Source organism: Pongo abelii, chromosome 11 (genome assembly GCF_028885655.2).
Source record: "Pongo abelii isolate AG06213 chromosome 11, NHGRI_mPonAbe1-v2.0_pri, whole genome shotgun sequence".
NCBI lineage: Eukaryota > Metazoa > Chordata > Mammalia > Primates > Hominidae > Pongo > Pongo abelii.
Window position 1 is genome coordinate 64,633,834 of NC_071996.2, and position 15,235 is coordinate 64,649,068.

The 15,235-nt window shown below is 36.9% G+C and overlaps 1 long non-coding RNA gene across 1 annotated transcript in view; it reads left to right on the top strand.

Annotated features, from left to right (window-relative positions):
* Positions 1-15,235, top strand: part of LOC129058005 (uncharacterized) — a 56,344-nt gene that overhangs the window by 36,479 nt on the left and 4,630 nt on the right. Inside the window, exons 2-3 of the long non-coding RNA XR_008522814.2 lie at positions 8,924-9,055; positions 10,160-10,261. This is a non-coding gene — a long non-coding RNA (uncharacterized LOC129058005). The remainder of the gene's footprint in view (positions 1-8,923; positions 9,056-10,159; positions 10,262-15,235) is intronic.

Here is a 15,235-nt window from a genome sequence, read left to right on the forward strand (position 1 = left end):
TAGCTGATGCTGATAGGAAATTATCTGGTATTTTTTTTACTTCTAATATATATTTAAAATCTAATTTTACTGATAAGAGACTGGGGTACTAAGTTATAAAAGAATGAGATATGAGGAAAACTGTTGACATGAGATGCATGTTGTCACGTTTCCTGAGTTTTGTGACCGGCCACACAGGCTTTAATGATCTGTAACATTTAGCAGAAATGATTCTGGTCACTGTAGAGAAATAGAAAAATGGTAAATAATCTGGACAGACAGCATAAGAAGTAGTGTCAGCCTAATTTGATTTTAGTTTTGCTGTTATTGACCAGCTGTGTGACCTTGATCAAGTCACACATTCTCTTTGGGTCTCTGCCTCCTTATTTGTAAAATGAGAGGGGTTGGTAAATGTCTTTTCTAAAATAAAAATTTTATTCCATATTGCAAACTCATCACAACATTTCCTAACTAGATTCCAATATTCTAATATAACCAACCGCATGATGTCACTGATGACTTGTATGGAGGTAAATCATTGAGGCAACTGGAGAAATATTCCAAATGAACTTAACTGTTCAATTTGTGCATGAGACCAACGTTTGAATGTAGAGCTACTTAAAGGCCATAGAGATCACTTTCAAGTCAGACTGGAAGACATCATTGAGGGGTTTCTGTGCTGGTGATTATTGGTGCTAGAAAGCCTTGCTTTGCAAAGTGTGGTCTAAGGACCAGCATCATCTGGGAGCTTGCTAGAAATGCAGAATCTCATGCCTATCAGAATCTGTATTTTAACAAAATCCTAAGGAAATCTGTGTTCGTATTAAAATTTGAGAAGTACAGCTGTATAAAATATCCGCCTCACTTTATCTCCTCATTGGTACTGCTGGTGTCTTTATCTGAGACCTGCTTCTTGGCACTCTACCAGCAGAGGGGGTGAAAGAGCAGAGAAAGGTGTCAAGCCTCAGGTCAGTCTAGAGAGTAATACTTAAAAATACGGTAATAGCTTGAAAGAGTGGATTGATTTAATGTATGATTACATTGTCTTTCTCTCTGGCTACAATCTTCACACAACTATTAGCTATATTTTTAATTGTTCTGGCAGATTCACTTCTACTTTTCCCGTTATCTATTTGTCTATTTGAGCAGATGTTTCTGTCTCTCTGTCTCTGTCTCTCTCTTTCCTTTTCAGACTCTACTTGTTTGTGGAGCAGCCCTAAGAAGGAAGATCTGCAGATCATATATATAAAACCTTCAACATAGCACTGGCCTTTCAGTAATTATCCTCTCCCAATATTTAACTACCAAACATTTTTCTTTCCCTCCACTCTACTTACTTCCATTATTCTGGAAGTGACTATCCCAAGTTGTTTCAGAAAATTTCCTGTGACTTTATCTCCAGCCCACTGACACTAATTCTTGGGGCTCCCAGTACCATAAGGGTAAGCATTCTGAAGATGTATAAGCAATAAAAACTCCACTGCATTGTGTTCTGCTCTCCTCTCTAGGAGGGGCAAGTCAGGCTTCTTCATGGACACCGCATTGTCAGAAATCAAGACAGAACTCAAGTGCAATTTGGACTTGCAGATATTCTTCCAACGACTGTTCTGGCATGAGCCTCTACTTGGCCTATTCCCATCAATACAGTTATTCAGTGATTTAGATGTGAGGCAAGGAAAGTGGTAGCCCTGTATGTCTATGACTAGTGTCATATATGATTTCTTTATGATGTTTAGTCCTAAGGACAATTTCCACAGATTTATAACCTGTGCAGTTGCATGAAGCTGCATGCAGGACCTCATGCTTGCCTTAATGCTTTTACCATCTCGAAATTCTTAAAAATTTACACAGAACCATGCGTTGTGGGGTTATTGTGTGTTTATTTTCTGTAGCTGCTCTGAATACTTAGGAATAGTTGAGAATGGCAAAGATCCAGGTTCACAGTGCACTGCGGTGGGAAGTCTATGGGCGAGGAGAACTCTCAGGCATTGCTGATGGGAGTACAAAATATTAACTCCTTTGAAAGGCAGTTTGGTAATACTTATCGAAGTGACTAATACCTATAGTTCTTGGCCCAGTAAGGCTAAAGCACTATTCTGAACATCTATCCCACATATATTGCTATGTAGATATGTAATGATGTAGGTACAAGTCTGAGTAGAAGAGTAACAGGTGGGAACTAATCCAAGGGGCCAGCAATAGAGCACTGTTTAGAAAAAAAAATGAAGACGCTGTCTATTTACCAATATAGAAAGACTCCAAGATATGTTGTTAGTTGAAAACAGGAAAGTGCAGAATGGGTATGTAGTAGGCTACCTTTTGTTTTAGAAGGGAGAGGGGCAGAAATACATGTTTTTTTTTGTAATTGCGTCAAAAAATTAAAATAGACAAGAAGCTGATGAAAGTGCTTACCTGTAGGAGGCAGTGTGGTTAAGTGAGGTGCATGTGGACAGGGACAGGATGCAAACAATACTTCTTTTATATACCTGCTATGTGGTTTGGATTGTTTGACCATTTGATTGAATTACCCATTCAAAACAAACAAAAAATGTAATTTAAAAAGGAGTGACAGTATAACTACTTTGGAAAAAGGTAAAACTTCAGAGCTAAATGTACAATTACCCTTTGACCTAGCAATCCACTCTTGGGTATTTTATCCAAGAGAAATAAAAACATATATCCACAAAATGACTTGCAAAAAAGTGTTCAAATAAGCTTTATTTACAATACTTAAAAACTGGAAACAACTGAACTATCCATCAACAAGAGAAAGAATAAAAAATTTGTGATACGGAATTCATACAGCAACAAAAATTAAGCAACAGCTGACTCAGGCAGCAATGTGGAAAAATTTTGCAGACATTATGCTGCATAAAAGAAGATGGACATGAACAACTATATACTGTATGAATCCATTTATAGAAGTTCAAAAACAGGCAAAATTGAAGTTAAAAATCTCAGAACTGTGGTTGTTTCTTGGAAGAGGATGGGAAAGGATTGCCTAAGAGGGAACTTTCTGGGGAGATGGAAATATTCTATATTATGATAAGGGTATGTGTTACCAGGTTTATCCGATTATCAAAATAGTACAGCTAAGATTTGTGATTTTTAATTTATGTAAATTTTACCTAAAAGGAAAAAAAAGAATAGTTACAAAAAAAAAAAAAAAGAAGTCTGAGGTGTGGGTGGAGGTACAGATGACACAACCATGGCAAAATACTGATAATTGTTGAAGCTGGCTGATGGATAAACAGGGTTCATTGTGCGATTCTGCTTACTTTATTTATGTTTGAAATTTCCCATATTAAAAAGTTAAAGCCATAATAGAATGATCTTGGGGATGGGGCATTAGGACTAATTGGTCATTTATCACTTTGGAAGCCAAAGAGTTAGACTTTTCAGTGAGTAAGGATTAGCTAGGTAAAATAAGTGAACTTCGTAGACACACGGTGGCAACAGAGCCTGGATGGAAAACAGTAGCCTAGGCCGGGGCCAAGGTAATAGAAAAACAACTGCAATGAAGGCAGAGAGAGGAAGCTACCACTCAGAGGTAGTGGAATCAAAATCACTGCTCCCTTCTTCTCAGTGTTATTCAACACCCATCCGTAGGATTTGCCTAGCTCTGTTTGATAAAACTGCAGTAGTGACCAGTCAAGCTTTCCTGATATGCTTGAGGTTTGTTTTTTATTCTTGGATAGTATTTAATACTCTAACCTAGGAAGAGCACAGCGTATTAAGATACCATCCAAGGGTCCATAACAAGGGTCTTCTGAAAATAGGTGTGAACCTTCAAAAGATCAAAGAAAAATTATGTATAGCATTTGAGGAAAAAGTTTTTATTGATTAGTTTTAACTTTGAAGATAAAAGGATCAAAAGCCACTTAACAAGAGCATTTCAAAAGTTAAAAATTGAATGCACACAATGTAATAATCAGATGTCCTTCACATCTCTGTGAGGGACTTAACGGGCTCAGGGATCCAGGGGTAATAAAAGAAGAACTTCCAGGGGAAGTTCTGAGTTTGCCAGAGGATGTGAGAAATACCCTTCCTGAGAGATATTTAAAAATCAGTTCATGACCCATCCATCTGGAAGGATTCTGAGGAAGCCTGCCGGGGTTGGGGGGAAGATTCAGTAATAAGATCAACGGACAGTCTTCCTGCCCTGAGGCTCCGAGACCCTGCAGACAGCCCGCTCACAAGTCTGTGCAGGGGACTGGGTGGCATCATGGCTTTGCATTCGTTGATTTTATCTTTTGCAAGATCCCTGGTATAATGAGATGTTTAAAACTGTTCTAAGTTTCAGTTGTTATTTTTATTCCTAAAGGGAACAAGAAAGAGAAAGAAAACAAAATCATATTTGTACAAAAGAATCTTATCTCATAATTTACAAGCAGAATATATATTTATATGTATAAATACATATATATCATTGAATACATGTGTTATGCTACTATTTTTCGCATATTGTAGCTATAAAAAACAAACCATATGTCATTACATTTATCCAACCTCTTGCTCATCTGGAAATACTTTTTTTCTTCAAGCTTCTAAGAGTCTTTAATGTGAACCAATTAAAACATTGCAATTTTTTAAAGTCTTCTGTAAAAGGAAGTAACTTTAGCCATTAGAACATTTAAAATTTGAAGTCTGTATACTAAGAAAATGCAGAGAATGCAAACCTGAGTTATAAATACTTTTTCTTGTTCATTTTACCTTGTAGTAAGACTTGCCCCCTGCCTGAAACTTACTCAGTATTGCCAATTTGTATTTTATCAGATGTATTATCAAGCTATGCCCAGTTTTCTGGTGAAATTGAAATGATATAACCATAGAAGGGAGGATAATTCATAAAGCCATCTAGGCTATTACCCTATTTTAAAGCAGAGATTTACTTAATTTATTACAATTCATTGTTTGGCTATTTTATTTTTCAAACCTGGAGAATAAATTTCTACATTTCCATTTTGCAATAAATGACCAAAATTATTTATTTCTGCAGTCAGAAACATTTCTATGGCCAAAAGTATTTCATATCTGTGTTCTAGTCCTGGCTCTTACTGAAAGGTAAATCATTTCTTTGTTGCCATGTTGTCAGAAGATGTAAAAACTGACTTTTCACTTCCATTTTAATAAAAATTCTTTTCTCCTTATAAAGCACAGTCGACTGACCATAAGTCCTTTCTAAGGCTGAAGAAAGAGTCTCCCTTTTTTTCTTATATGTCTAGTCCATGATTGCCAGCATTCTCCTCCATAAATACTTATCAAGAAAACTCTAGAGGTCGAAGATCATGGCTTGTACACCTTTGTTTGCTTATTTATTTATTTATTTATTTTTGAGATGGAGTCTCACTCTGTCGCCCAGGCTGGAGTGCAGTGGCGCGATCTCGGCTCACTGCAAGCTCCGCCCCCCGGGTTCACGCCATTCTCCTGCCTCAGCCTCCGAAGTAGCTGGGACTACAGGCACCCGCCACCACGCCAGGCTAAATTTTTTGTATTTTTAGTAGAGGTGGGGTTTCACCGTGTTAGCCAGGATTGTCTCGATCTCCTGACCTCGTGATCTGCCCGCCTCGGCCTCCCAGTTTGTTTGCATTCTTTCCCCACAAATAATGGGAAAAACTTACAGCGGAAAAAAAAGTGATGCAAATAATATCTTAAAAATGTATTTGATTTATTAAGCATCAATTTGCCTCTAATGTTTTTATGGACACTTGTTCTAATAAATGTATTGTCGAAGACAATTGACATGGATGCAAAGAATCAAGTAAAAATTATAAATTCAGAGACACATTTGACTAAACACCCGGGGTAAAGTGTAATAGTCATTCCTTCCATTGGTTATCATATAGCTTCAACCACTGATTAGTTTATTACTGTTTTGATTTCTCACCTGGAATTCATATACAGATTTAATTGTAGGCAACAGATTTAAAAATAATAATATGAGAGCCAGTATTTTTTACAATTCAGAAATGAGGATGAAGCCGCCTAAGAATAGAAGTAACTACCATTTCCTGAACATGTACTAAAGGCAAAGCTGAGTATATTATTCTCTAATACTCAAAATATATAACAAGTTTAATATTTTTGCCTTCATTTTACAAATAACAAGACAGGGGCTTAGAACAGGCAACCAAGTTGCTTAAAGCCATATATGGGTCAGAATACAGGACCCCACTACTTTGTAACCTTTCTAGAGTAAGGCTTTGCAAAGTAGTCCTGGGAGGACTTGCAAAATCTCCTCAAATCAGCTTTGACTGCTGTCTAAATCTATTCAGAACTTCCAGATAGCTAAGAGAGCAAGACATCTAAATGCTAAACAATTGATGATGGAGGTATTTTTGGGCTTAGTTTCAAAAAAATGTATGATTCAGTAGTTTTTAGTATGTTCAGAATGCTGTGTCACCATTACCATTATCTAATTTCAGAACTTTTTCATCACCCACAAAAGAAACCCCATACTCATCAGCAGTCACTCCCCCTTACCCTCCTTCCCACCTCTTGACTACTGATCTACTTTCTCTGTATACACATTTGCCTGCTCTGTGTATTTTATATAAATGGAATCACTCAACATATAATCTTTTTTGTCTAATGTCTTTTTTTAGCATAATCTTCTGAAGGTTCATCCACGTTGTAGAAGGAATCAGTACTTCATTCCTTTTTATGGTTGAAATGATTCCATTGCATGTTATTTACCACATCTAGTTTACCCGTCTATCAGTAATGGACATCTGGGTGGTTTCCACTTTGGGACTATTATGAATAATGCTGCTGGGAACATTCATGCACAAATTTTTGTCTGGATTATGTTTTTAATTCTCTTGGGTAAATACCTAGGAGTAGAATCGCTGGCTTATATGCTAACTCTATGTTTAACTTTTTGAGGAACTGCCAACTGCTCTCCAAAGCGACAGTGGAGATTCTGTTTTTTAAGAATCAGATCCACGAATTTTGGATATGTCACACGATTGACTTTTTCGTCCTTTTCAACAGCTACAGATTTCAATGAGGACAATAAAGGAGCATAAGATCGAGAGGTCAGTGGTGGGGCAGGTCTTGGCAAGGAGGAGAGACTATGCTTTTTGTTTCCTCTAGACTGAATTGGAGCGTCAATGAGGAGGCAAGATGAGGCTGGATGTTGGAAAAAGTCTCCTTGGAAGAGCTGCTCTGCTGAGTGCAGTTAAGCAGAAAACTGAAAGATGAAAATGTAGGGGTCAGAAAAGGGATTTTCTTATATGACAGGTTTAAGTGTTTTGAGTGTTCATGGGGTGTAAGATGTAGGTCTGGAATAAGTGGCGGGGGTGGGGTAAATCCTATGGTTTCCTCTGTGCTTTGTACAGAGACATAGTGGTGTGAGTGGCAACTGGTTAAAATAAGTGTAACTTCAATTTTAATTTTTTTCTTTCATTGGGAATAAAAATATTCCTCTTATTGGCAACAACAATGGATCAAAATAGATTTTTCTAAAGCACCTAAGAGCCTAATATCCTGGACTAGTCTATTGTCTTATATCAGATATATCAGTAGGAATATCATATTATTCCTACGATCTAGGAATAATGCAATAATTATCATAGATTACTTATTCTGAAAATTGTTACCAATAAAATTTTTAAAAGCAGTTTTTAAAAAATTATTGAGGTGGCATGTACATAATAAAATAAATCCTTTTAAAGTGAACAATTAAGTGACATTTAGTGCATTCATGTGTGCAACCACCATCTCTATTAGGTACCAAAAGAATTCCATAATTTCAAAATAAAAACCCATATTCAATAAGAAGTTTCTCCTCACATCTCTCTCCCCACATCCAGTGGCAACCACTACTTTGAACTCTGTCTGTATGGATTTATGTGTTCTGAACATGTCACATAAATTGAATCATACAATAGCTTTTTGGGTCAATGCATTAGAGATTCATCCATGTGGTAGTATATGTCAGTACGTCATTACTTTCATGGTGCAATAATATGCTGCTGTATGTATATACTACAATTTGTTCATCCATTCACCCATTGATGGACATTTGGGCTATTTCCGCTCTTTGACTATAGTGAATAATACTGCTGGGAACGTGTTTGTACATGCATTTGTTTGAGTACTTCTTTTCAATTCTTTTAAGTGTGTATATATATATATATATTTTATATATATATATTTTATATATATACATATATATATGTAGGAGTGGAACTGCTGAGTTATATGGTAATTCTATGTTTAACTTTTTAAGGAGCTGCTAAAGTGTTTCCCACAGTGGCTGAAGCATTTTACATTCCCACCTGCGATGCACAAGAGTTCCAGTTTCTCCACATTCTTGCCAATGTTTATTTTTTGTTTTTTTCTGGAATTGTTATAGCCATTTTTGTTGGCATAAAGTTATACCTCATTGTGGTTTTGATTGGTATTATCCTCATGACCAAGGATGCTGAGCATCTTTTCATGTGCTTGTTAGACATTTGTATGTTTTCTTTGGAGAGATGTCTCTTCAAATCCTTTGCCCATTTTGAATTGTGCTGTCTGTTTTCTTATTGTTGAATTGTATATGTTTTTAATGTATTCTGGATACTGAACCCTACAAATAAATTTATATTTGTATATATGTAAATATGTATGTATATGTAGCTATGAGACATATATACAAATATGTATGTAACGTATATGAAGTTCTTTATCGAAAAAGAATAAAATTTTAATGATAAAAATTATACATTTTAATAAATTATAAATTTTAATAATTACATTCATAGTTTCCATGACTTTACTTACTTTCTGGAAAATATGACAAAAGGATGATTTGAATATTGAGTTGCTGTTTATAAAGTTTATTATAAAATTTTAATACTTTGATAGTGATAGATTCCTAATTTTTGTTAAGAGAAAAACACATGCAGAAGGCTCTAAGTGTACATCAAGAAACTGATAGTAGGATTTCCTCTAGCAGGTTTCACTGAGCACTGCTTTTTCATCAAAGAAGATTATGTCAACAATATTTTATGGCTCCTGATACTGTAACTTGAAAAAGTAAATAGTGAAAGTACTCCGGATATGTTGGAAGTGCTTTTGCAACCTGGAGGTACGTGTGTGACTCTTTGAAACCATAAATTGATAGCCAGTAACTAAAAATGGGGGAGAGACATAAAAGGCTTTGTTTTTTTGTTTTGTTTTGTTTTGTTTTGTTTTGTTTTTGAGACACAGTCTCACTCTGTGGCCCAGGCTGGAGTGCAATGGTGCAATCTCAGCTTACTACAACCCCCACCTCCCGGGTTCAAGCCATTCTCCTGCCTCAGTCTCCTGAGTAGCTGGGATTATAGGCACGCGCCACCATGCCCGGCTAATATTTGTTTTGTTTTTTTTTTAGTAGAGATGGGGTTTCACCATGTTGGCCAGGCTGGTCTTGAACTCCTGATCTCAAGTGATCCACCTGCCTTGGCCTCCCAAAGTGCTGGGATTACAGGCATGAGCCACTGTGCCTGGCCATAAGAGACATTTTACCGGTAATCTTCTAAATTGTACTTTTTTGTTCTTCTAAAGACTTAATCTAGAGGAATAAAGCCTCAGGTTTACACACTCATTGTTCCTTATTTCTGGAGCCTCTGCTTTGGCAGCCTGGGTGCAGTTGGCATGACACACTCGATGCCAATTTGGGGACCATCTCTGTGTGATATCCTGCAAGCGTCCCCCACCACCCTGCCCCATCTGTAGTTCCACGGTCATGGTGTGGAAGCTGGCAGGAGAGCAAGTGTGGGAAGACACAGTGCGGGGTGGCATTGGTGAGGAGACATCAAGAAGCAGCAGCAACGAGTGGAGAAGAGGCCATGGGGAGACTGGAAAGCCAACGCCATTTAGAGTTCAGTCATGAACAGGATTTGCATATTGATTGGCTTGTCTGGACATACACACAATTTTGCTGGGGCCAGAAACCAGATGTAGACCCTGTAAAAGTTATTAAGTTACAGAGGGAGGCACAAAACTTCAGCTTCAAAAGCAACCTTCAAATGTTTGTTTAGCAGTCACTTAATGGCGACTTCATCATGTGTACTTAAATTCTAATAATGGCTTATAAGGGCCTGCTATTAGGGTTGTGTTTACTTATACTCCATTATATATTCATTATTTGATTAATGACATTAATAGATAACAAACCTATCTGAAAAGGCGTTCCACATATTTCTTCTAGAATACCTGAGAAGAGACACTGCCACTGTGGTACAGAAACTGTATGCCAATTCAGTTGGCATACAGAGAGTAATCAAATTGACTTGGATATATGGAATCTTGGGTGAGTACTATAACTTAAACCTCATTTTCCTAGTCAGAAATACATGTATTTTAATTTCTAATTTACAGAGTTTCAAAAATTAAATGGAAGAATATATACAGAGCACCTGGTACACAATTCACATCCAAAAGAAAGCAATCAAATTATTCCTTAAAATAGAAATTGATACCCACAGCCCAAATCTGGCATCCAGATGAGTTTCCTTTACTCATAAATTAGTTGTCAAGGTTTCAAAATTGAGAGGGAATTTACATTTAAGAATCCAGTTTTCTGGTTTCTCTTGACAAAAATCACGATGTCTGGCAACACCATATTTCCAGTGGCAGCAGTTTGAGCCAGTAGTTGTTATCCCTTTAGTGCAGTCACCAGCTCATCAGAGTCCCAGCCTTATTTTACCAGGAATCTCCTTGACCCGTTTCTTGGTTTTGCTTCATTCGTTCTGATCACCTGCCTGGACTCAGTGGTTCCTGAGATTGGGAACTCTACCAAGACTCCTGTTACATTTATCCAATACAAGATTTCAATTTTACTCATATAAAATAAGTTTTACGAAATAAGATGTTGGATGGTGATGGTGATGCAATCCCTTTGAAAATGTTATTTCCGGGCATGGTGACTCACTCCTGTAATCCCAGCACTTTGGAGGCCGAGGCAGGTGGATCACTTGAGGTCAGGAGTTCGAGACCAGCCTAGTCAACATGGTGAAACCCTGTCTCTATTAAAAATACAAAAATTAGCTGGGTGTGGTGGTGGGCACCTGTAATCCCAGCTACTCAGGAGGCTGAGGCAGGAGAATTGATTGAACCCGGGAGGCGGAGGTTGCAGTGAGCCGAGATCATGCCATTGCACTCCAGCCTGGGTGATGAGAGCAAAACTCTGTCTCAATAAAATAAAATAAAATAAAATAAAATAAAATAAACTTTTATCATATGACCATCAAACAAGGTGCCATGATGGGTCCCTGCCCTCACTTTTACTGCCTAAGTAGTTAGAGACAACACTTCAACCTCAGTGTTTCTAAGGCATCTATGGTTGCCATCCAACCAAATATTTCCCACTCCAACCCCATAAATCTGGCCTCAAAAGAGATCCATGAGACCTCCATATTGAGAGAAACCACTGTAATCCTAGCAGATGTTGAGATCCAGGGGAGAAAATAGTAAATGAAAACACAGGATTGACTCCTATTATTTAACCTACAGGCCTCCAATTGTGGAAGATGATTTAGGGATCAGGAATTGCTTTGCACTATGCCCTAAAGGGACACAGAAGAATTCTTAGGGCTTGCAAAATGTGATTTGAAAGCCATGGATCTAGCCCAGTACCTGTGGCATACAGGGAGTAACTGAATCTCAGGAAGAGAAGGTGCTTGCCTGAATTACGAGAATTAGAACTCAGTCCTCTTGAATCTGTTTGGCAACTTTGCAGGTGCACAGGACTACATTCAGTTGCATCAATGGGATACTAGGAAGTTCAGTTCACCCATGTTGAATGATCAACTAAAAAATATGATCTAAAATGCACAACCTTTACAAGAGATATTTCACTGATTTATTTTTCATGACTCCAAGTTTACAATCTGAATTTAAAAGAACCAACCAAACCAACCGACCAAACTTTCAGGGTTTTAACATATAATTTGATCAGGAGACAGAAACAGAATAAGCATGGGTATCCTTGTTTTATAATGTAAAAGAAACCACTAGTACTTGAAACATACTTATTAAGCAAAATATACTTTTAAAAACTAGTGTTGTTTTTAAAATAAAAGCTGCTAGAGTAATCAATCACATTCCAGATATTTATTTGTCATTTTCCAGCCTGAACATTTGTGCCAAACTTCCTCAGCCTGCAGTGTCCCGGTGGTGATTCATCTAGAGGCAGCAAGTATCTAAGTTAGGACAGTGAAGTAGGCTGTGTTTCCATTTCCTAATCCAAATTATTTTTGTTTCAAAGACGAACTTCTTTTAGATCTCTGGCTAAAATTCATGTCCTCCCTAACCTTATTCTCCTGACCGGGACACCTGCTGCTCAGGGATTTTTCTTTCTCTTTGCTTTGAGGAGGACAACAGCAAGTTCCTATTATATACTAAGTTTCAGAAAGGGCATGATCTGTATCCACTGCCAGATTACACATCAGGATTCCAGTTTCATGGGCTCTCTCATCCGCAGAATGTGAGGATACATTCAGCAAATATTGATTGAGGTCCTCCTACGTTATTCTAGGTATTGTCTAGATCCTGGAGGCAGAGAGGTGAAAAAAAAAAAAATAGACAAGCTCTCTGCTCAGAGGGAGCTTGTACTTGAATGGGAGAAATAGGGAACAACCAACACAAATGTAAATCAAAGAATTTCTGATGCTTCTAAGTGCTATCAAGGAAACAAGATTAAATAATGTGGTTGGAAGTCTCTGGCTGTGGCAGAAGCAATATGAAATCCAATGATCAGGGAAATTCCCTCTGAGGCAATGACACCTGCGCTGAAACCAAATGAGAAGGAGACAGCCAAGTGAAAAGCTGAGAAAAGATGTTCCAGACCCTGGCACAGAAATAAGTGTGCCTACACAAAATCCACAGATGAGACCAGGGTGGCTGTAGTTTGGTAGGTGATGAGAGAGCGGTGGAGACAGGGCCAGAGAGGATGGCCACTGTGGTGCTTTGCAGGCTTCACAGGAAGGTGGGTAAATTTACTGCCCATGTCCTTCAACTACACATTGCCCTGGCAGTTTGTCTTTCTCAAAGGTGTTTCAATCACTGCTATCAAATATTAGACTACTTAGACAGGTGTTGAGTGAGATACAAGGATGAACAACTCATTTAAGATAAGTACCAAGGAAGATGAGCTTCCTTGGATATGCACGACTTCAATGTTGGTTATTCCTAAAAGGCCACCTTGTTTTAGAAATAAAGACTCATGTATAAATGATCGAGGACACTTATACTACATTCCATGGTATGGGAAATAAACTATTGGCTTCCGACTGAGGCTATTAATTTCTTGAGAATTAGTTTATTGAAAATAACCATTAAAAAGTAGTTCATTTTATGCATCTAACAAACAGCTGCAAAAGACTAACTATGTGTCAGACACTGCTCTACAAGTGATAACTATTTTAAAACGACAATCAATTCCATGGGGTAGGAACTGTTATTATCTCAATTTCACATATAAGGAAACTGAAACAGAGATAACTTATGAAAATTTATCAAAGTTGCATAGCTTATATGTTACTGAACTGGGATTCAAACCAGATAGTTTCACTTTAACCTCCTTTCCTTTACCCACTACAGTGCTGCCCCTAAAATGAGCTGTAGTGAACATGCTCTGTTTACAAAATTGACAAGTGAGCTATGTTGTATTTCATTTAAAGAAAGAAATTGATAACATTGCAAAGTATTGCTTTAATCTTCTGAAGGAAATTAGAGAGCAGCATTCTTTCCTGTGGATGTACAAAGCACTTTATATATTAAAGCATCTTCACTTTTTAATGATCATTTCTCAAATATGGAAATTTAGTGTAGTACCAGTGGGGTATAAGGAAATTTTATCACATATCTAAAATGTTCTGTTGTTTTCATAGATATCTAAAAGGATGTTTCAATAACAAGCCTAATTTTGTGAATGGGTAGTAGTTTTTTAACATATAAATCAATTCTTAATATTCGACTGTTTCATTATGACACTTATTTCACAAATTCACCTTCTGTGGCAGTGACAAAAGTTCCTGGCCCTAAAAATTAGTGACTAACAAAGATGTTCCTGTCTTTGCTTGTCAACAAATAGTAAATATGAAAGAGGGAAGATGAGTTGTCAAGCCACTGTGGCATGACCTTACCTTGATTGTACCTCTCTCTTGTTCACACAATACTGATTCTCTATAACCACAGAGCAAAAGATGGAATGCTATACCAACGAGTATCTGTTAAAATATATACTGTCAATACAATGTTTTAAGTAAGTAAAAATGGAGTATTAGTTAGAAACCAATGGAATAAAATCAGACTGCTCTAGCTAGCCAAAGATATTACCTGTGTGTCAAAAGAAGTGTTTATGACCAGCATGTTAGTATTGCATGCCAGTAATCTGAGCAGGTGGTCATTAGAGGCTTATGCTAGAAGCCAGATCGTTTTCCCCATGAATAGCTTGGTAAGGTCTAAGCACTTATTTCTTCCTGAATTAAAAATTATTCCACTTCGAATTGCCAAAGTACCTGTCCATAATGCCAAGGAAGTGTTTTAGCAGTTCCCCTTCACAGACTGAGAATGATTTACTGTGTTCAGAATTTTTCAATCTGTCTTATTGGATAAACTCAAAATATCTGCTTTATTGGATAAATTCAAAATCTCTGTTAGGTGCCTTCTTTCTTCTTTACAAACAGCATAATTGAAAGCATTGTTTTGGTAGAATCTTCTCAGAAGACCACATTATCACCATTTAAATTAGCCCCAATTCATTTTACATTTGCTTATTTTACTGTTAACTTTCCCAGAACTATTTTTTTTTTTTACAATTAGAACATCCGAATTTTAATTACATTACCATCAAGAAGCTCATTAAAGTCACTTAATTGGCAACATTTCCAAAAAAACCTTAGCTGGGTTTAATATATTTTAAAGAGTTACTGTCAAAGTATAATTTCACCATTACAAACAGCTTGGCAACAACATTTGCATAAAGATCTGTCAGTTTCTGAAAAATGCTCAAATGTTGGGAAAATCAGATTCGTTAAGTCGCCTTTACTGATACAGTCTAGAAATGGAGAAATTGTCATATATATTCATCTTTGTAACCCCTGCAGTACCCAGAATACTACTGTGCACAGCATAGGTATTCGATAAATGTTTTCTTAAGGAAATAAATAATGCATTTTATAAATAAAGGTAGGTTTTAAAAAAAAATTTTTAAACTTCAATAAAAGTTCTCTCATTTGTGTTAAATTTAACCAAATACTCATTTGCTTGCTGCTTTTTTTCT